This window comes from Miscanthus floridulus, chromosome 18, assembly GCF_019320115.1.
Source record: "Miscanthus floridulus cultivar M001 chromosome 18, ASM1932011v1, whole genome shotgun sequence".
Classification (NCBI taxonomy): domain Eukaryota; kingdom Viridiplantae; phylum Streptophyta; class Magnoliopsida; order Poales; family Poaceae; genus Miscanthus; species Miscanthus floridulus.
In genome coordinates, this window is record NC_089597.1 from 120100613 (window position 1) to 120124187 (window position 23575).

Genomic DNA, 23575 nt, shown 5'->3' on the forward strand with positions numbered 1-23575 from the left:
GACCCGCGTCTCCGACCGGGGATGCACCGAACCTCTGCTTACAACTCTTCTCCAACTAGCGTAGTCGGAGCCGACTGGAACCAACCGACCGGGGCCGTTCGCTCGGTGAGGACCAGGAAATGGGCGGAGCAAGTAAAGCAGGATGCTCAAAGTCAACCACAATGCCGAGGACCATACCTTATACACCTGCAGGACAGTACCGACGAGCCTGTGGGCTGCATGGCCAGTATAGCGCCTACCATCTTCTTGTACCCGACGGTATGTGCAACAATACTCGGTAGCATACGCACTCTCTCTCACTTGTAAAGGCCGCCCCCTTCATCTATAAAAGGGGATGCGCTCTCTCCCAACAGAAGGATCGATTAGTTCAGTTACATCGATTCACCCTCTGCTAGGTTTAGACACTCTAAAGCTACATAGAGCGCACACTCGAACACTTAGCACATAGCGGAGCTCCTGTCACTCTTGGCCCTTTAGACCAGAGTCCGACCGGACCTCTTGCACCATCCATCTTAGTCTCTTCCGTTTGTAACCCAACAACAAACTTCGAACACCTAGGCTCAGGAATAAAGTCATCGACCGACTCAAACTGGACGTAGGGTACGTTGCCTGAACCAGTATAAACCCTATATCATTGAGTGCTAGGCCAGATCCGATCATAACGTACGGTAAAACTATAAATATTTAAGTGTTGGTCACTTTCTGCACCGACACCTAGTATACATTTTTCTATTATGTGTTTGTGATGTCCATGTTATATATATGTGATGTTCACAAGGTATACATGTGATGTTTTATTATATGTTTTATAATGTTCACATAGTATAATGTGATGTTTTATTTTGCTTTGCTTTTGCTTTGCTCTAAATTTTATTATTTATATTTATATTATGGTATTTGTTTATTTATTTATTGTCATTGTTTCTATATACTTATAGTTTTTGTTATTATTTTTATTTTTGTGGTTATTATAACACCAATTTAATGAACCTATAACTAGAATATTGTTCTCGTAAATCGAGAACATTTTTTTTATGAAAGCGGAACATTGTTTTTCTGATCTTAAAACATTGCTTCTACTCAATAAAAAATATTCTATCTTCACAAGATAAATGTCTGTTATAAATTTTTATCTAAGTATATATCTATGTGAGATCTTGTTTTCAATGATTTATTGCAAGGAACGTGAGGGTGTAATCGAAATTTAATTTTGATGTTTAGTTTAACCGTTATGACTTTTTAAAACTTGCGCAGATGCTTACGTAGGTATATTCTCAGCGTGTTTTTCTTTTTAGAGCATGCATGCATGTGAAGAAGTAGTTTTCAATAAATTTTTTTAGTAACGGTGCTATCACGTGATCTACCCACTGCAAATAAAGAAGTCTAGAGCGAGCGCGCGCTCTGGTAGCCTCGGGGCGCCGCGAACGGAAACGCCGTAGGAATTATTAGCGCGCGGACGGGAACAGTTGGAGCGCGGGAAGACTCATCGGCGCTGGGTTACCGGGCATGACGGCCGGTGTCGCACGGCGTGGCTGTCGCTGCCCTCTGTTCGCCACGCACGGGGGGCGCCCCGGCCAGCCGTCGCGGTGGCCTGGTTGGGTTTCTTTACGCGCTCCGATCCGGCGAGAGGAAATCGCGCCGCCTCCATCGGCTGCCTGCTTCTCCTGTGCCCGCAGTCTGGACGGGATCCCCAGGCACATCGGGTTCCATTCCATCGGGTTCACAAATCTTGCGGTGTGCTGCCTAGGCTCCGTCGCCTGGTGTGGCTCCGTGTTCCCCGCGACCACACTGACCAGATCGTCGTCATTTCAGCTGTCCACGAGAACGAGAACAACTTGTGGCGATGAATATGGCTGGATGGATGGAACGGGGTCGTCGTCGTTCAAGCTGGGACTGGGACGTTTGGCCGTTTGGTTCCTATGCTTTTTTCTAGAGCTTCGTGTGGGCCGGGCCAATGTGTATGGATCCACATGCAACGTATAGCATAGACTTTGCTGCCTTCCCTAATCGTAAGGCCCATCAAACCTCTAGGTGTTGTAGCCTATCAAGCTCTATGGGCCGTAGAACTTTTAGTGCTGCAGCGTATGTCCTCATGGTCCGGCTAACGATAGAGAGCGCATAGCCGAGGCCACATACTTCTGCGCGTCTTAAGGTTTTGTATTTGTACCGTCCAACCAAAAGGAAACGCAAAGTGTTTGTAGAGTTTTTTTAGCACTTGGACAACATACGGCTCAAATCAAACTACAAGGCCGTAAAAGGAACTCTAATGCTCACTGTAGTGCGCGTCTGCCCGTTCGGATGTCTTCCTCCACTCACTCTCGCCCGCGCTGCTCGCTCACTCCCGCACCTTGCTCCGTTGCCCTGCTCATGCCGTGCGCCATGACCACCATAGGTCTCCATCTGCCCACACGGTCCACCCCCGTTCGCTCGGATTTGACGCCTCCACCTCGCCACGTGTCACCATAGCCGCTCCATTCGTCTACACCGTTGGGGGCACAACCATCCACCTACAATGACCGTCTCAACCGTGTCAGTTTTGCCGCGGCGCCCGTGTCATGTTGCGTTGAAAACATGTGTTGCAAACATATGTTCCATGTGTTTCAGATGTTTTAGAGACATGTTGTAAGTGTTTCATATGGATGTTGCAAAGGTAGATCCGGAGGTTACACATGTTGCATTGGCTATAGACGTATGTTGTAAGAGTTTGTTCAAAATGTTTCATCTGTTTGAGATGTGTGTTGCAAGTATTATATCTGGATGTGTCATATATGTTGCAATGGCTATGTTGCAAGTGCATGTTCCAAATGTTTCGTCTGCTTCAGACGTATGTTGCAATTGTGTTTATCTGAGTGTTGCAAAAGTAGATCTGGATGTAGGGTTGTCGAGCGAGGAAGAGAGAGCTAGTGCTGGAGCCATGACGGCGTCGGCTAGTAAGCTAGCGGCAGCGCTCCACTAGAGGACACGCAAGGTCATGTTCGCGCATGTACATGGCCCTAGAGTGGGTCCTCGTCGTGCTGCGCCTGAATCAACGGCCTGCTCGCCTATGCTATTGAAAGCTCTAGTTTAGTTTTGGTGAATTGATGAACTCCTAAGTGCTAACCTAGTTTATCACAGTGATCATGAGATAGGTAGCACATTTCAAGTGGTGGAGCAAATGAAGATCGTGACATGATGATGGTGATGCCATGGTGATGATCAAGTGCTTGGACTTGAGAAGAAGAAAGAGAGAAACAAAAGGCTCAAGTCAAAGGTATAAGTGGTAGGAGCCATTTCGTTTCGGTGATCAAGACACTTAGCGAGTGTGATCACATTTGGGTTCGATAGCTGTACTATTAAGAGGGGAGAAACTCATATTGAAATACAGTTATCAAAGTGCCACTAAATGCGCTGACTCATTGCATATGCATTTAGGATCTAGTGGAGTGCTAACACCCTTGAAAATGGTTGTGAAAAATATGCTAACACACATGCACAAAGGTGATACACATTTTGTTTAGCACTTGAGAGCAAGGGTTCGAAACTTCACCGGTGGAGTGTCATCGGCGCCCTATACAAGGTGCACCAAACACTAGATAGGGCTTCACAGAGTGCACCGAACACTAGCCACGTGGTGACCAGACTCTGCGGAGCAGCATCCGATCCATTATAAAAGAAGGTGGTACTCTTGGCCTAATACCGGACGTAGATGACCGGACTCTGGTTGGACACTGTTCAGCATCCGGTCCTGTTGATGTGGTGGCACATAGAGAAGACGGTGAGTGACTAGATATTGGGCGAGTCTGGTCGGCCGTGACCGGGCGCGTCCGGTCACGAATGGAACTGTTGGTGCAGAAAGTGACCAACAAGTAAATATTTGTAGTTTTGCCGTACGTTATGATCTGAGGTGGCCAAACACTCAATGACACAGGGTTTATACTGGTTCAGGCAACGTGCCCTACGTCCAGTTCGAGTCGGTCGGTGACTTTATTCCTGAGCCCAGATGCTCGAAGTTTACAACGGGGTTACAAACGAGAAGGAGAAAGATGGGGAGTACAAGAGGTCCGGTCGGACTCTAGTCGGAAGGGCCGAGAGCGACAGGAGCTCTGCTATGAGCTAAGTGTTCAAGCGTGTGCTTGAGATCCAAACCTGACGGTTCTGTGGTTGTGAACTAGTGAACTTGGTCACCCTAATAAATTTAAAATCACTTGAATGATTGGCAGAGAGCGCATCTCCTTTTATAGATGAAGGAGATGGTGTTACAAGTGAGTGGGAGAGAGTACGTATACTTCTAAGCCTTGTTGCCCACATCGGTGAGTACAGGATGATGGTAGATGCCCTCAACACTGTTGGATGTCGGATGCACGTGGGAGGCTATGTCGTTTTTGTTCGGGTATGGTAGATGTCGGTACCTGCTATACTGTTGATGCCTAGAGATATGCGAGGAGTTTCACCATGTTCGCTCGGTACGGTAAATGTCGACGCCTACAATACTGTTTGTGTCAGGGAGGTTGCAGAGTACTATTTTTGTAGGTGTACAGAGTACGGTCCCTAGTATCGTGGTTTGACTTGTGCGCCTTGCCTTCCTTTTTCCGTTCGTTCCCTAGTCCTTTCCGAGCGGGCGTCCTCAGTCAGTTGGTCCCAGTCGGCTCTGATTGCGCTAGTCGGAGAAGAGCAGTGAGCACGGTTTTTGCGTACCCCGGTCAGAGACGTGGGGTCGGAGTCGGAAGTAGTGCTTTGGCCAGACCTTCTGGTCAGAGAGGCCATCTGAAGGCGGGCTGAAGACCGAAGTGAGACCTCCGGTCGGAAAGGTGGGCTGGAGTCGGAAAACAGGCGTCGCTCCTCCTCGGCCAGACCTTCCGGTCGTTGATTGGATCACCCTTCTGGCCTGTTGTTTAGATACTTGGGCCGGCCCTATAAGTTGTGCGTAGTCTGCTTGGGCTGAACCATTATTGGGAAGCCGATCTGCGAGGGACCCTGGGTTTATGAGCCCGACAGGAACCTTACTGGAAATGACTGGACTCCAGTGTTAGAGCGTCCGGTCACTTTTAGCAGCGCGTCCGGTCACAACTTAAGTCTACCGATGACTGTTGAGATCAGGCGACTAGCATTTGGAGCAGGGGACATGTCGCGAAAATCTGAGGATCGGATGCTGCGGTCCTGCGTCCAGTCAATTCGACCGGTGCGTCCGATCACCCTGATTTTTCAGTGAACAGTGAGACAACGACTCTATTTATGGGGGCTCTCTATTTAAGCCCCATGGCTGGCTCAAGCTCACTCTCTTAGCCATTTGCATTGGTATAGCAACCTTGTGAGTTTAGCCAAAGCCCTCCCACTCATCTTCATCATTGAGTCTTCATCTTTGTGAGATTAGGAGTGAATCTAAGTGCATTGCTTGAGTGTTTGTATCTAGAGGCTAGCCGTGAGAGTTTGTTAGTTTGGTTAGTGTGGCTCTTTAGTTAGCCTTTGAGTGCATACTAACTTAGTATAGTGACATAGCCATTGTGTGAATAGAGACTATAGAAACTAGAATTGTGGTAGGTGGCTTGTATTTTTAGTAGGCTAGTGCAACACTTGCTTCGCCTCATATTTATCTAACCGGTTCGCTAAGTGTTGTTGTAGAAATTTTAATAGGCTATTCACCCCTCTTTAGTCATTAGGACCTTTCAGCTATCGCCATGTTTGCGGTCTACTTTGGGCTTCGTTGGGTGCGGGCAAGGAAGTACTGTCCAGACAAACATCGCATTAGGAGCATGATGGCGCGCGGGCGCAGTTGCTGTGTCGGACGTAGACGCTGAAGCTGCGTTCTGACGAACGCCATGTCCGGACGTCAGTGTAGCCCTAAAATGAAACAACAAAAATGGACAAATATGTGCGTCAATTTGTTTTGTCGAATACTCCCTATATTTCAAACTATAGTTTTTTTTGTAAATTAATTACACAATCTTTAGATTTCTTCAAGTTTATTTTTTTTACCTTGACCATCTTACCTATAATTTCAAAAATGTACTATCAATACATCTTCATGAATAATTCAATGAAACAGATTAATTTGATATTATAGATGCCGATATGTCTATCTTTTAAATTTAGTTAAAACAAGGTATTTTTTTTACTCAAGGGAAGACTAAAAAGAGCTATAATTTAGAACAAAGAAACATAAATCATGTTTTATTTGCTTCGATAGTAAAAAATATGGGTTTTAAAGACATTCCAATGTCCTATAGTGGTTAGGTACGTCTGGATGTCTAGACGCCTGCTCGGCAACGCCTAGATGATATGTGCTCTGTTCGTTTGGCTGATAAGGCATGACTGAAAGTACTGTTGGCTGATTTTTTGTGAGAGAAAAATACTGTTCGTTGATTGAAAAAGTACGGCTTATAAGTCAAGTGAACAGGACAATGATGTAACTAAAACCGTGTGGCATCCTAGAGTGCCTACTAGAGTACGCATCTAACGCCTAAGCAACGTCTTAAAAACCATGACAAAAGAAAAGGCTTCGGATTCTCTAATCTTTTTATAATTAACTTTTTGTAAGACCCCGTGGTTTAATGGTAACGATTGTAAATGTAAGCTGGGTCTCGAAATTTCGCTGCAAACCACGTCGTAATACTTGGTGAGTTCATGTGGAGATGAAGGTGCCGGTGGCTGAACTTTAGCGAAACGTCTTCTCAAAGCGCACACTCGTGCTGGTCGTGGCGCCACCCTTGCCACGGCGATCTACGCCCCTCCATCATCCTCATGAAACCCTAACCATCCTCCGAGCCTGCCTCTGCCCACGCCGCTCCCATGCCCCAAACCCTAGACGCCCTACGGCCACGGCCGATGGGCGCAGAAGAGCAGCCATCCCTGACGTGGAAATGCGACCGCAAGGAAGAAGGGGAGGACCTCTCCGACAGGGGCGCCACCGAGAAGCGGCCGCACGCGCAGGGCGTGCCCCTACTAGGGTTGGCTACCTATAAGGACAAGGAGGAAGACAAAGCGGCCAGGGGCCACGTGAATGGTCGACGCGCGGTGGAGCCTGAGGGGGAGGAAGACAAGGAGGATGATGATGAGGACGATGACGTGAGGAGGGCTCCAGAGAGGAGGCCTAGGCAGGTTGAGCTACGCCGGGACTGCCCATACCATGACACCCTGAACAAACAGGTCCAATTGCATACATATGTCAATTTCGTGTGCCTTGGTGCGAATTTGCTGGCTTAAACACACTATTTTGTTCACAATACATGAGTGACCTCAGATACTCGAAGTACTAGTTACTGTTGAATTAATAACTGCTGATATTTTGCTAGAAATGTATATAATCTATGTGATCTAAAATGGTTGATTAACATGTATTCCTACAATCATAAAAAAAGGGTGTATACCCAGTGCAGAGAGCTCCCGCTCTGTGCGGGGACTGGGGAAGGGCGTTAGTGGCAAGCCTTACCCTCGCCTGTGCAATGCGAGGAGACCACAACTCGAACCCGAGACCTTCCGATCACAGGCGATAAGACTCTACCGCTTGCACCAGGCCCGCCCTTCATGTATTCCTACAATCATAACTTACAATATAGTTTACTAGTATCTTCAAAGTGAATTCCAGTATTATGGACGAGTGACATCCTAATAGCTCCTGATATTTATCAGTGATGCCTGTTCATCTTGGTAGACTATCCAGCATAGTATATTATATCAATTACGCATGACTACTCTTAAGGCACCCACAACACTATTGGATGTCGGATGCACGTGGGAGACTGTGTCGTTTTTGTTTGGGTATGGCAGATGTTAGTACCTGCTATACTGTTGATGCCTAGAGGCATGCGAGGAGTTTCACCATGTTTGCTCGGTACGATAAATGTTGGCGCCTACAACACTATTTGTGTCAAGGAGGTTGCAGAGTACTGTTTCTGCAGGTATACAAAGTATGGTCTCTGGTATCATGGTTTGACTTGTGCAGCTTGCCTTGCTTTTTCCATTCATTCCCTGGTCCTTTCTGAGTGGGCGTCCCTAGTTGGTTGGTCCCAGTCAGCTCTGATTGCGCTAGTCAGAGAAGAGCAGTGAGCAAGATTTTTGCATACCCTGGTCGAAGACGTGGGGTCAGAGTCAGAAGTAGTGCTTTGGCTAGGCCTTCCAGTCGGAGAGGATGTCCAGAGGCGGGCTAGAGACCAAAGTGAGACCTTCGGTCGGAAAGATGGGCCAGAGTCAGAAAATGGGCATCGCTCCTCCTCGGCCAGACCTTCCGGTCGGTGATTGTATCGCCCTTCTAGCCTGTTGTTTAGATACTTGGGCCGGCCCTATGAGTTGTGCGTTGTCTGCTTGGGCCAAGCCTTTGTTGGGAAGCCAATCCGCGAGGGACCCCGGGTTTATAAACACGACAGGAGCCCCTAAGCCCCTAATCGATTCGGGCAGAATCGTGTGGGGGATTTTTATCTTGATGGGGCAGAATCATCTGGGGCACGTTTTCAGCGGGCGTGTGTGCGTGTTTTTAGTTGAGATGGAGTCGTTTAACTAAGGCATTGTTGCACAGCCGATGCGGTTAGTTTTGGGATCGGGCGAGGTAGAGCTCGTGGATCCTGGTGTTAGTGCGTGCCGTGGGATCGGGTGAGACAGTTAGTTTTAAGGATTGGATGAGACAGAGCTTGCGGGTCCTAGCGTCGATGTGTGCCGCAGGATTGGGTGAGTCAGAGTCGTGGATCCTGGCCTTGGTGCAGCCCACGCAGCCGAGGTAGTTAGTTAGTTAGTTTTAGGGATTGGGTGAGCTAGAGCTCGTGGATCCTGATGGGGCGAGTTCGGGGTCACAGACCTAGGCGTTTGTTGGTGCGTAGTCAAAGCGTAGCCGAGTGGATGGGGCAAGTTTGGGGTCGCAGACCTAGGCGTTTGGTGTGTAGTTGAAGCATAGCCAGATGGGGCGAGTTCAGGGTCGTAGACCTAGTTTTTTTGGATGTCTTGAGGCCCCAAACCCTATTGGGATTTTGGTAGGGGTCAGTTTGAGTTGTGTGCGTTACCCCATCCTCGGTTTCTCACAACCAGAGGGGCTGAGTTTTGTCCCATGTCCCGATCGCTCGGGCTCGAGTGACACGCTCGATGAGTTCGCTAACGGGTATGATCGAGTGGAATCCAAGTCTATCGTTTATGACGAGGTCAGCATAGCCCTCTTGTGACATTCATTGCTCCTTTATCTACAACCCGGCGATGCCTGGGTCATTTTGGAGACCTACCCGGGTGGCCTGACGGCCTCCCCTCGATGGAGATTCTGTGGGCTTGGCAAGAGGTTCAGGATTGAATGAGAATGTTGAGATGACCCTGTATGCTTTGGGTAGACGGGGCAAGGGCCGCATGGGGCTCTTCTGCATTTTCTCCCCTGGCTCTGTTTGATGTGGGGCGGCCTCGAGACCCTGGTCGGTCAATGCTCATGTCGAATGAGGCAACTATCGCTTCATGACGCAACACGGAGCATTGTGATGCATTTCGCTGCATGTGCGATGCTTAGTTCCCGAGCCTCCAGGCAGTTTAGGGCCCGAATCATCCGAGAGGCATGGGCATATGGAATGAATGCAAGTATGGATGTATGAAATGATTATAAAGATATAGAGAAGGTCGGTAGTGTTACCTTGATGACTCGAGTGGCGGGCTTTGGAGAGCTTCAGTCAGAAATGTCCAACCGGGACCCATGCTCATCGTTCGTGATGGAGTTAGCATGGCCTACATGGGGCATCCCTTCGCTCCCTACCTGCCTCTCGATGTGTTTTTTGAGCCATTCGATCAACTTAGGAAGCCCGATGGTCTCTCCCGGCGAAGATCCTATTTTGGGTCTTTCCAAGTCCTGCCTGGGGATACGGAAAGCTGCCTACGTGTGGTGATGCTTCGGTTTTTGCGCCCGATCGTACGATAGTGGTGGGCCATACCCAGGCCATGTCTCATCTCACCAAGTGGCATTCTGTCTGACCAGGCGGCATTACGTTGGTCAGCGTGTGTCCCATCGGTCAGGGTATGTCCCATCATTTCCCATCCACATTGAATGGAGGAAGGGAGAGAGTTTTTTGCTCTGATCTTTTGCCCCTCTTCAGCTATTGCATTTCTTCCTTAAATAGGGGGTGGGAGAGGGCTCTCTATCATAGTCCTTTGCCTGTTCTCCAACTATTGTCTATCCTCCTTCTTCTTCCTCACCGAGAGTGCCTATATGCCGTGGTGGTTCCTAAGTGAGAGAGGGGGTGAGCGAGGGGGAGGACTTATAGATCCTTTCATGAATCCAGAGCGCGATGTCGAGCTGGAGGCTGCCCAGGGTAGTGCTAGCCATCTTTGCCTGAGAAGGGGCGGCTTCTGCTGAAGGGGGTGGCGTGCTGGATTGATTTGCGAGGCCTTCTTTGGTGATGGGGCCGTGTGTGGACTTTCTCTGGTGGATCTTCACCGGGCGAGCCTTGTCGGAGGGGAAGTTGCTTAGGATCATGCTGGTGGAGGGTTCCATGCCTGTAGCTATTTAGGTTGGCCAATTCATAAAGTTTGATGAGATCTCTTCCAGCCATGGCAGCCATACCTCGGTAGCAGCGTCCCTACCCAGGAGTTGCCTCGACTACATGAGAAGGTCAGGAGCTCCATGTTCTTCTGCTGAGCATCTATGGGTGCAACATCCTTAAGGTACCCGTTGCGCTTGCCGAAGTCGAGGGAGCAAAACCGGGTGGGTCCCTTAATCTACCCGTTGCGCTCGCCAAAGTTGAGGGAGCGAAACCGAGCAGGGCCCCAGCGGCGGTGGTTATGTCCGGCGGTGTGTGCTGTGGTTTCTCCTTTGGCGTTCAGGCGATGTCGTCGAGCAGCCGCAGTAGTATTTGGAGTAGTAGTAGAAAATATAATAGTTGAGTTCGTGGGTGAGTCCCCGTGTGAACAGTTTTTTGTATCAATGAATACATCAGTTATGTTCTTGTGATAGAACCACTGTCCATTCCTTGTTTTTTTATCCTAAAATAACTTTTGTTTTTATCCTTTTCTTTTTTGAACCTGTCCATTAGTTTCGTAGGCTGCAGCTATTAAGAACCTGGGCAACGCCCGTGGGGCTCAACTGTTTGTAACCATAGGTCGTGGCGGGGTGCATTCGGTTGGGAATAAAAATAGAGTCACGTAGGGCAATCAAAGGAATGGAATGTGATTCCGTTTGGGGACAAAGTTGTTTACCATGTGACAGTAAAAAAGAGAGGTAATATCTAGTATTGTACCCTCATGGAGCCCTCGAGCGACCCAGGTCGAAAATGTTTGGGCTGGGGTGCTTTTACAGGAGCAAGTGTTGACTAAAAAAGCGGTAAGTCCAAATTTAGGGGAAAAACGACGTAGTTGTTCAATGTTCCAAGTGTTGGTGAGAACGTTGTCATTGTTGTCCTCTAGTCGGTAGGTGTCCGATTGGATTACTTCGGTCACCATATAGGGCCCTTCCCATGGTAGAGAGAGTTTGTGTTTTTCCTTCGTTGATTGGGTCCTCCGGAGTACGAGATTGCCACTTCGAGTATCCTCCACCTGATCTTCCTTTTGTGGTACCTACGCAAGGTTTGTTGGTAGCGAGCGGAGCAGATGACAGTCGTCTCGCGGGCCTCTATATGCAGGTCGACTGCGTCTTGCTGAGCTCCATGGCTTAGTCATGGTCAAAAGCCTTCACTCTTGGGGTGCTATGGTCAAGGTTGGAGGGCAGCACTGCCTCAGCTCCATAGGCTAGTAAGAAGGGTGTGAACCCTATAGATTGGTTTGGGGGTCATTCTCAGGCTCTAGAGGGTTGCTAGGATTGGAGCCCCCGAGCGGTGGCTTGGCATTGGGGTCGGAGCCCCTAGTCCCTAGCTGGACGTCAGGGTGTGTCTAGACCAAACCTTCCAAGATGCGAGCGGACGGTTCATGGACGTCGTTGATGAAGACCCCATTTGGGGATGGATCCCGCCTGGTGGCCAATTTCTCAAGAAAATCAGTGGCATCATTGTCCCTTTGAGGGACATGATGTAGCTCGATCCCCTAGAATTTGTCCTTGAGCTTGCACACCTCTTGGTAGTATGCAGCCATGAGGGGGCTTTTGTAGGAGGACACCTTCATGACCTGATCAATGACTAGCTCCGAGTCGTCGTGAACGTAGAGTCACGTAGCACCAAGCTCGATGGCGATGCGTAGTCCCTTGATGAGGGCCTCATACTCCATGGCATTGTTTGAGGCTAAAAAGTGGAGGCGGATGGCGTAGCGAAGCCTACTCCCGTCCGAGGAGATCAGAACCACTCCGACCCCTAAGCTGGGCACCATTATGGACCCATCGAAGTACATTGTCTAGTACTCATAGGTGACATCCAAGGTTGATAGCTGCACCTCTATCCATTCGACGATAAAATCCACGAGAGCCTAAGATTTAATGGTGGTACGGGGGATGTACCTCATGTCGTGGCCCATGAGTTCAAGTGCCCACTTAGAGATCCATCCTGCGGCATCGTGGTTGCGAATAATGTCCTCGAGCGGGTATGAAGTGACGACCGTGACTTTGTGGTCGGCGAAGTAGTGCAGGAGCTTTCGGGTTGCCATCAGCACAGCGTATAGGAGTTTTTGCATCTAAGGGGTACTAGACCTTAGGGTTGGTGAGTACTTCCTCGACAAAGTATATGGGCCACTAGACCTTAAGTTGATGTCCCGGCTCCACCCTTTCGACGACCAACGCGATGCTTACCACATGGTTGCTGGCCATGATGTAGAGGAGAACAAGTTCTCCTCGTTCAGGAGCGATGAGGATCGGGGCTGACGTCAGGGACGCTTTGAGGCTCTCCAAGGCCTGCTGAGCTTCCTCAGTCCAAACAAAAGTGTTCGTCTTTTTTGAGGAGGTTATAGAGTGGCATCCCCCATTCACCAAGCTGGGAGATGAATCGACTTAGGGCAGCTAGACAACCAATGAGCCTTTGCATGCCCTTGACGTTGCGTATGGGACCCATGTTGGAGATGGCCATGAATTTTTTTGGGGTTGGCATTGATGCCGCGCTTGGACACAATGTATCATAGCAACTTCCCCTTCGGAACCCCAAAAACACATTTTTTGGGATTCAACCTGATGTGGAATCTTCGGAGGTTTGCGAACATTGCGGCCAAGTTTGTGATCAGGTCGCAAGCTTGAGTCGTTTTGACCACTATGTCATCAACATAGATGACGATCATTGGTCTTGGCCGCTCAGCTTGATCAGGTTGATCAAGCGGGTCGATTTGGTCGGCGAAGCATTGCTGCATGCACCTTTGGTAGGTGGCGCCAGCGTTCTTCAAGCCAAAAGGCATGGTTACGTAGTAGTACAAACCATATAGGGTGATGAACGAGGTTATAAGCTGATCGGACTCTTTCATCGTGATCTGGTGATAGCCTGAGTAGGCATCCAAAAAGGAGAGGATCCCACAACTCGAGGTGGAGTCGACTATCTGGTCTTTGCGTGACAAAGGAAAGTGATCCTTTGGACATGCTTTGTTGAGGCCAGTATAATCAATGCACATTCTCTATTTCTTAGTCTTTTTTTTAACAAGAATGGGATTGGCAAGCCAATTGGAGTGGAATGCCTCTCTAATAAATCTGGTTGCCAGAAGTATGGCGATCTCTTTGCCTATGGACCTATGCCTTTCATCGTCGAAACAGCGCAGGCGTTGCTTGGTGGGCTTCAAGCCTAGGATGAGGCGTAGTGCATGCTCGGTGACCTCCCATGGTATGCCTAGCATGTCAGAAGGTTGCCATGCCAAGATATCATGATTGGCGTGCAGGAAGTTGATGAGCTCGCATTCCTATTTGGTGAGGAGCTGGGTCCTGATCCGCACCATCTTAGTTGGGTCAGTGGGGTCAATTCCCACCACCTTGGTTTCCTCAAGCGGGTGGAAGGCCATCGAGGAGGTTGGTTCATTGTAGTCTAGGACTACCGGGGTCGACGACTCCCTGAGCCGCGGGAGCTTGGACGAGTTGATGACTACGGCGGCGAGCTTGAAATGCTCACAATCGCACGTGAAGGCGTACGAGAAAGCGCTGCTCATGGTGATGACATCATTCGGTCCTGGCATCTTTAGCTTGAGGTAGGTGTAGTTGGGGATCACCATGAATTTGGCGTAGCATGGCCACCCCAAGATAGCATGGTTGGACCCTAGGAAGTCCACCACTTTGAAGATGAGGACCTCCGAGCGGAAGTTGGCTTGGTTGCCAAATGTGATGGGTAGATCGATCTACCCGAGTGGGTATGCCTACGCTCGTAGAATCACCCTATGGACGGGAGAACCCGCAAGGTGGACTTCCGACCAGGGGATATGCATGGCATCAAGGGTGTCGACATAGAGGATGTTGAGGCCGCTTCCTCCATCCATCAGCACCTTGGTGAGGCGCTTCTTGTGGATGATGAGGTCGATGATGAGCGGGTAGCATCTCGATCTCACAACGTGGGAGGGATGATCTCTCTGATTGAAGGTGATCAGAGACTCTGACTAGCTAAGGAAGCAGGGGACGGCCGTCTCGGCGGTGCTTGCCTCCCTATAGTGTACCTTGTGCTGGTGCTTGGACCAGATGGAGTCGGATCTGCTGAAGATCATGATGCATTCCTCAGCGTCGGGGAAAACGTCTCCATCCTTGCCCATCGCGCCTCCTTTCTTGGCTACCGCCTATTTGTTGCCAGCCTGTCATAGGAAATGTTTGAGGAGCTCGTAGTCCTTGTAGTGTTGTTTGACGGGGTAGGCGTGGTTGGTGCATGGACTGTCCATGAGCTTGTTGAAGTGGTCAGGCAGTCCCTATTGGGGCTGCTTGCCCATGTGATCAGCCACAGCGACCAACGTGGTGTTGTCCGATCGGTGCCGATCCTTTTTGTTCTTCTTGCCCCTCTGTGTGGAGGGGCCCTCGTCATGGTCCATGCGCTTGGCTTTGCCTTTGTCCTAACCCTCATCGAAGACCACACCGACTACCTCCACATTGGAGGCGTGGTTAGTGGCGATGTCGAGTAGGTCGTGGGTGATATGGGGCTTCAGGCATCCAAGCTTGTGGATTAGGGACTCACAGGTCATCCCAGAGAGGAATGCGCTGATGACGTCTGCGTCGATGACATCAGGGAGGGAGTTGCATCATTAAGAGAACATGTGGATGTAATCTCGTAGGGACTCGCTGGGCTCCTACTAGCAACTCTTGAGGTCCTAGGAGTTTCCAGGGCAGACATACATCCCCTAGAAATTTCCAATGAAGACCCTCTTGAGGTTCACCCAGTCACGGATGCTAGCGTGCGGGAGGAATTCAAGCCATGCCTGAACATGTTCCCCTATGCAGATGGGGAGATACTGAATGATGAAATAGTCATCATCCACCCCTCCAGCTCGGCAGGCGAGCCAAAAATCGTCGAGTCAAATATCGGGGTTTGTCTCTCCAGTATACTTGGTGATATTGGTGGGTGGTCAGAAACGCTGTGGGAACAATGCTCTCTGGATACGCCGGTCAAAGGCCCGTGGTCCTAGGCCCTTAGGGCTAGGACTCTGGTCGTCTGGCCGGTGACCATGCCTAGGGCACGTTTCACCACTCCCCTCGATGGCTCAGCCAGGATCCATGTCACCCACCCTCATTGTCACCTGGTGGACATCATGATCGTGTTGGGCCTGATGCCGGTTCCTAATGACGCTACGAGTGTCTTGGTGTGGCCTGGGCCATTCGCATACCGGCGGTCAGAGTAGAGCAGGCGCCAGGTCGGACCGTGGCACAGTTGCTACCTCCCAAGCCACACTTGGTGGCTGTAGTGGCGAGCGGATGGAGCGATCCATCTGGTGTCTCCCCACTCCCCCAGTGGGGAGAGAGGGTGCATGTTGGAGTCACGATGTGGAGCTTTCTACTTGTTGAACGGCGGCGGCTTCTACCAGCATCCGGAGGTTTCGGTAGACCTCCCACTCCTAGGGGTCGATGGGCTCGAGAACACTATGCAGAAGCATTGCCGCAGCAGCGATGTTCTTGCTTGCCCGAGTGAACTATGGGGGATCGTTCCCCTTGTTCATGATGTCATTTTGGACCTAGCGGGTGTGACCTCGAGCGCCACCCACCGGGCCATGCACATGGGGCGCAACGTGTTGTACCGAGTGTGCCGGCACAGGCGGCGGCAGGTTCTGCCGCCGTTGTCATAATTCCTCGGCGTGTGCTTGCGCAAATGCAAGGGTGTAACACCCTAGTGTCACAATCTTGTTTAGCACCATAATTTAGGCCTAAGTAAAAATTTTTTAAATGAGTTTCTTGGATTTTAAATTCAAAACGTACTCGATGTGATTGTGAATTCGGTGTGACTTTGTTTTGTGGACGCCAATGAACGCCCAAGTTAAATTACTTGGTGTGTAAAAATATTTAGGAATGTCGAACGATAATTTTAACCAATAGACAGCGAATGGTTTGTTCTTTTAGATTACGCACAAAAAGTAACTTTTATAAATAAAATAAAATCCATTAATAAATAGGACGATATATATAGCTTTCGAATCTAATTTAAATTTGAGCTGGTTAAAAATCTCTTTGTGACATGCCCCGCTACGCGTCATCGTTCATCTTCTTGTTCCGTCGCTTCACCCTACAGCACCATAGATGCCCTTGTCGTGCTCTCTGCTCTCTGACCTTGCTTGTTTGGTCTACCTCTTGCTCCACTGTTCCCTCTACCAGACAAGCAGGCCGGGTCATCTCCATGCTGCTGCTGCTGTTGTGTACTGCTCTTCCTTGTGTCCGTCCGTTTCTCCTCTCTCTGTCGTGCTCGCTGCTACTGGCCGCGTTGTGCCATCCTATCCTGCTCCCTTCGTCGTGCTTGAAATGGTTGGCGAGCTCATACGCGTCTCCTTGTTTTCCTAGGGCCTCTATATGCCTCTGTCTCTGATTGTTTTTCTGGGCTGAGTCATGTCATGCCAGACCTGTCTCTGCTTGCCTGCCTCAGCTTGTCCCTATCTACATTGGCTTTTTTCTCTGCGCTACCCTATCGTGTCTCACGCTGCTTTCTCCTCCTCTTTTTCTACTGCCATGGGAAGAGGCGCCCCTGCTCCTACGCTTTCCTCCCAACCTGGTGCTAGCCATCCCCGTGCGCATGCCCTGGCCCTGTGCTGGGCCTGCTGCTCCTCGGCGCACTGTGGCTGCCACCGCCCCACGCATAGCTCCACCCTTCCCCGCTACTCGCCAGCACTGTGCGCTCGGCCGAACGCGACCCGGCTACTACCGCAATCACCATGGCCGCTCACCTCCCAATGTCATTTGTCTCCACTGTTCTGCCCTGCAGCGTGGTACTACGTGAACCTAAGCCCACCACCATCGCTTGCCTCCTGTCCGCACCAGAGACGTCGATGCCCCGTGCCTTCCCTCACCATCGTCCACCCTGCTGCCGCCCTACTGCATGTGGTTGTCATGACCGCTGTAAGGAAAATGGACCCTAGGCCCATTTACTTTGGATTTTGGTGTTTGATGATCAATACAACCAAATTAGACTAATGAATTTGCAAGTGTTTATTTTGTAGTTCAATAGGGTGCAAGACATGACTTGAACGAAGGCGACGTGATGATCCGAGGATCAACACCACAAGCAAGACCTTAGGAGCACAAGAGATGACCCAAGATATCAAGCAAAGTCCAAGCATGAAGATAGGAACCAAGCCGTACGCAAGATCACGAAGAAACGAGCTCACAGAAGTGACCGGACGCTGGACCGGACGTTGGAGAAAAGTGATCGGACGCTCCGATCAGTGGCTTGGCATCAGCAAGCAGCGATCGGACGCTGAATAAGTGAATTGACTGGACTCACCGATGGCACTGTTCATTAGTCCAACAACACACTCAGCAAGTGACCGGACGCTGGCGGCAAAACCGACCAGACACAGGACAACAGCGTCCGATCGAGTACAGAGAGGTTCCAGAGCCATGAACTTGTGACCGGACACGTCCGGTGGCAAGTGACCAGACGCTGGCAGCATCCGATCAGTTGTTCGTGGCTCCAACGGTTGGAACAACCGGACGCGTTCGATTAGGACGACTCCAGCATCCGGTCAGTAGCCAAAAAGCGGGATTTCATTCCCAACGGCTACTTCCTTAGTGGGGCTTATAAATAGACTCCCCAACTGGCCATTTGAGGTGTGTGGAGGTGAGGAAACATGCCAAGGGTGTTGATACACCATTTTAGTGATCTCCACTTGCATAGTGCTTAGTGTTTTATTAGGTGATTAGCGTAGGTGCTTTGCGAAGTACTTAGATTGATTAGACCATCGCTTATGCGCTTGCTCTAGGTTTAGGCCTAGTGTTTAGTAAGGTTTGCATACCTCTTACCACTCGGTGCTTGCGCGCACCATTGTTGTACATTGGAGGGGCTTGTAGTCTTGCAAGATCACACCAACCGCATTTGTGGTGTGGCCGCCATCGTGTACCAGAGGGAACAAGGCCCATGGCATTTCGGTCGGAAGCTTGATAGTGAAGACGGCGGAGAGCATCTGGGAGAGGCTTGCTGGAAGGCACATCGGAGACCCACTTGCATGTGGGGAAGGCCTGAGGCTATCCACGGAGTTACCCAACTAGGAGCTTGGCCCTTTGAAAGCTCTAGTTTGGTTTTGGTTAATTGATGAAACCCTAAGTGCTAACCTAGTTTATCAAGATGATCATGAGATAGGTAGCACTACTCCAAGTGATGAAGCAATGACAAAGATCATGACATTGGTGATGATCAAATGCTTGAACTTGGAAAAGAAGAAAGAGAAAAATAAAAGGCTCAAGGCAAAGATATAAAATATAGGAGCCATTTTGTTTTAGTGATCAAGACACTTAGTGAGTGCGATCACATTTAGGATAGATAGCCGTACTATTAAGAGGAGTGAAACTCATATCGAAATGCGGTTATCAAAGTGCCACTAGATGCTCTAACTCATTGCATATGCATTTAGGATCTAGTGGAGTGCTAACACACTTGAAAACATTTGTGAAAATATGCTAACACATGTGCACAAGGTGATACACTTGGTGGTTGGCACATTTGAGCAAGGGTAAGATACTTCACCGGCGCCCTAGATAGAAATGTTGGAGGTCACTGTAAGTGACCGAACGTTAGATCTAAATTGATCGGACGCTGGAAGTCTGGGTCCGATCGAACTAATGGGTCAGCACAGTATCCAAGGTTTTGCACCGGACGCTGAGGTGTGTCCGGTCGAGATGGACTGGACGCGTCCGGTCGAAGAAAACCTGGTTTGGAACCTTACTGTAAACGACTAAACGCTGGGGGTCCAGCGTCTGGTCACTTGTGCCGGAGCGTCCAGTCGCTACTTAGCCGTTGCGATCAGATGGTTCCTGTTGAATGGACAATGACATGTGGCTTACATTGGTTGACCGGACGCTGGGTCTAGAGTCCGGTCAGTCTGATCGGTGCATCTGGTCAGCCCACGTTGTGCCCAGTGAAGGGGTACAACGGCTCTATTTGATGGGGGCTTCTATTTAAAGCCCCATAGCCAGCTCAAGCTCTAACTCTTGCACATTTTCATTGACATAGCAACCTTGTGAGCTTAGCCAAAGCCCTCCCACTCATCTCCATCATTGATTCATCATCTTGTGAGATTGGGAGAGAATCCAAGTGCATTGCTTGAGTGATTGCATCTAGAGGCACTTGGTATTCGTGTTGCGCTGTGGATTTCGCTTGTTACTCTTGGTGGTTGCCACCACCTAGATGGTTGGAGCAGCGGTGGAGGATTGGCATGAGTTGGTGATTGTTCATGGCCATCTTTGGTGATTATGAGGGGAGTTGTACCTTCCTCGATGGAGTGCCGAAAGGTAACTCTAGTAAATTGCTTGTGTCATTGAGTTACCTCACTTATGGGTCAGTTCTTGCGGTGTCCTATCGTGTGGACGAGGTTTGTGAAACACCTCTTAGCCACCGAACTACCAAGTGTTGGTCGACACAACGGGGACTAGCGTGTTGGCGAGCACGTAAACCTCGGGAGAAAAATCGGTTGTCTCTTGTCATTTGCATTCTTCCGGTGATTGGCTTAATCTTCATCTTGTGATTGGTCCATCCCCTATACGGCGGTATAATCACCCCACTCACCTATTTATATTCTTGCAAACTAGTTGATACAAGCTCTTTAGTGTAATTAGAATTGAGAGCTTGCTTTATCATTTACATTCATCTAGTTGAGCTCTTTAGAGTAGCAAGATTGAGAGCTCTTAGTGAGTAGTTACATAGCAAGTTTGGGTGCTTTAGTAATCATTGCAACTAGAATTGTTGGATAGGTGGCTTGCAACCCTTGTAGAGCTAGAGCAAGTTTGCATTACGCTATTTGTCATACTAATCAAATTACTCTAGTTGATTTGTAGATTTTTAAATAGGCTATTCACCCCCCCTCTAGCCATACTAGGACCTTTCACCCTTGCGAGGGATTCCTTGCGAGGGGCTCCAATGAGGACTAGGGAGAAGCTTGCGTGCTTCTCGATACCTCTATAAAAATACCAAAGTCATCGATGGGAGTTTGCATATCTCTACCTTGCTCTTTAGCTTCCACATTTACATTGATTGCTTTACTCCTTTTGTGGTAGAGATAGCAACACATTAGCAAAACCGTAGTTGCATACTTAGATAGTTTGTCTTTTGCATAGATTTTGCTAAGGTTAGAAAAAGAGGCCATAGTTTAGAGTTAGAATTTTAAGTTGCCTAATTCACCTCCCCCCTCTTAGGCGTCACGGTCCCCTTCAATTGGTATCAGAGCTAGGTTGGCTTAATTTGGACCTTTGGCTTAACCGCCATTGAGCCGACGCTATTTAGAGTAGTTGGGATAGATATCTCTAGGCCTCCGCACTTTGATGGCACAAACTTCCCCTATTATAAAGCTAAAATGGTTTGCTACCTTGAGGCGGTTAATTTAGGTGTTTGGAGAGTCACTCATAATGAGATGAAACCCATTAAGAATCCCAAAAAACCCACAAAGAGTGATGAAAAAGAAATGCACTTCAATGCTAGAGCTAAAAATTGCTTGTTTGAATCTTTTAGTATGGATATATTTAACCAAGTGTTCACTTTAAATACGGCACATGAAATTTGGTTAAAACTTCAAGAGCTCCATGGCAGCACATCTAATGTTCATGAGCAAAAACACTGTCTAGCTAATCAAAATTATGATTCCTTTATAATGAAAGATGATGAGCTTGTTCATGATATGTATTCTCGTTTGAATCTAATTATCAATGAGCTCCATTCAATAGGACTAACAAAGCTAGATGATGCAGACATCGTAAGGAAGATCATCTCCATGCTACCACAAAAGATATATGCAAGCATCATTACCATCCTTCACAATATGGAGAACTTGAGCACCATGACCCCAGCCATAGTCATTGGCAAGATAGCAGCATTTGAAATGTCACGCAAGATGGGTCAAGAAGAAGCCTATTCATCAAGCAAAGGCAAAGCTCTCACATGTGGCAAGAAAAAGAAGATGAAGGGCAAGCAAGTTGAGACAAGCTCAAGCTCAAGCTCCTCAAGTAAAGATGAAGAAGAAGATGAGGATGGTGATGATGATGAAGACTCAAGTGATGATGATCAATCTTCCTCCACCTCCGACCTTGATGAAGAATCAATCAAACTAATCAACAAGGTGGAGAAGATGATCCAAAAGCTCAATGTCAAGGGTGTGCCCATCCAAATCTAAGATCTCATTTTCACAAATCAAAGAAATGAGCAAAGAAAGAGAGGATGCTATGGATGCGGCAAGTTAGGGCACTTTGTGGAAGCTTGTCCAAATAAGCTCACACCCAAGAAAAAGAAGAAGGCATGCAAGAAACAAGCCCTCACATCAATAAGGACATGGGATGATTCTTCAAGTGAAGAAGAACACCATCACAAGAGGCGAGGGCGCAAGCACTCATTATTAAGCTCTTCTCGTGTGTGCCTTATGGCATGAGGTAACAAAAACTCATCCTCTAGTGAGAGTGATAGTGATAATGATATGTCTTCTTATAAAGAAATTGTGCAACAAAACCTTAATTATGCTAAAGTTTGCACTATTCAACAAAAGAAGCTTAGGAAAATAAAAGAAAAGCTAGATAGTTCACAAAAAACATACAAAACTTTGTTTGAACAATATGAGAATTTTGCTAATCTTAATATTCAACTATCTACTAAAATTGAGCAATTTGAGGCTAGTGCAACAACAAATGCATACACAATCAATGATGAGCAACTTGTAAAGAAAAATGAAAAATTAAAAGAAAAGTTAGCTATCTCACAAGATGCATATAAAAGTTTGCTTGCTAAAATGGAAACCATGTGCAAACATTATGATGAGCTAACTAATAAAGTTGCTAATCTTGAAGCCGTTAGTACAACTCCCACTAAGGCATCTAAAAGGAAAAATTCGAACATGTCTAAAAAGGATGCCTCTACTTCTTGTAATGATTTATGTTTAGACTCACATTTGTGCAACCAAGTTTGTGTTGAGAAAGTTAGTGTAGATACATGCACACAAGAGGTTGCAAAGGAAAATGAGCAACTCAAGCAAGAAGTAGCTCGCCTCACCAAGGAATTGACTCAAGTGAAAGGCAAGGCGAAGTAAGCCCAACTTCATCGAGATAACACCATCAAGGGAGTGAAGAAGCTTGATGAAGGACAAACCATGGTTTGCTACGTGTGCCACAAGGAAGGTCACAATTCCTATGAGTGCAAGATGAAGAATAGGGGAGGAGCAAAGAAGAAAGAGAAGAAGCAAACAAGCAAGCTCTCCAACACCTACACCAACAAGGTGGACAAGAAGGCCTCCACACCTTATCTCTTGAAGAAGAAGAAAATGACAAGGTGGTGGCTATCAAGTTGAACAAGCAAGCCCACAATGGGGCCAAACACTTTTGGGTGCCAAAGGAAATTATTTCCAACATGAAGAGCACCAAGAAGGTTTGGATCCCAAAAGGGAAGTGAGATGCCCTATGGACTTTGGGAATTTGGAGACTTGGCAAAGTGTGGATGCATTTCATGGGGTGCATCATGATGGACAAAGACATTGCTAAGTGGGTTAGTGAATACTATGGACCCAAATTCCCCTTTCCATGTTAGGTAACTAGATTCAATTTATTTCAATTGGTATTAGATTTGATTTTTCCTATAATTGGTATCTTTTAGCATCTAGTTACTCTTCATGCCTAGGTTTGCATTTGCATTCTTATATATTTTGTCATGCATACACTAGGTATTTCATATGGTAGGCTTGCTCAGTTTCATTCTTATTCCTTGGAGCAATCCTACATGGTTTAAAATTGTTTAGGAGCATGGCACATAGCTTGTCTTATAATTGTTCATCTTATATGTGCCAAAGTCCAAATTGTAGATAATCTCTCCCCGATATCACCTTCGAAAATGACTCTCACATTCATATGATGTCAGCTTTCAAGTGGTATTTATTTTTTATTCTAAAATCAATGTGCATGTTTCCTACAAGTATTCCACACTTATGTGCACAAATATAGGGGGAGGTTACTCTACAAGTTGGATGCTTTGAGACTAACACCTTTTCAAGCTTATCATGTGTGTAGTAGTTTCATTGCAAGGAAAATAGAGTCTCCGGAGTTAAGCATCATACTTCAAACATCCACCACCTATTGCAAATGGTAGAAATCAAATTGATTTGCACATGTGGTATTTCT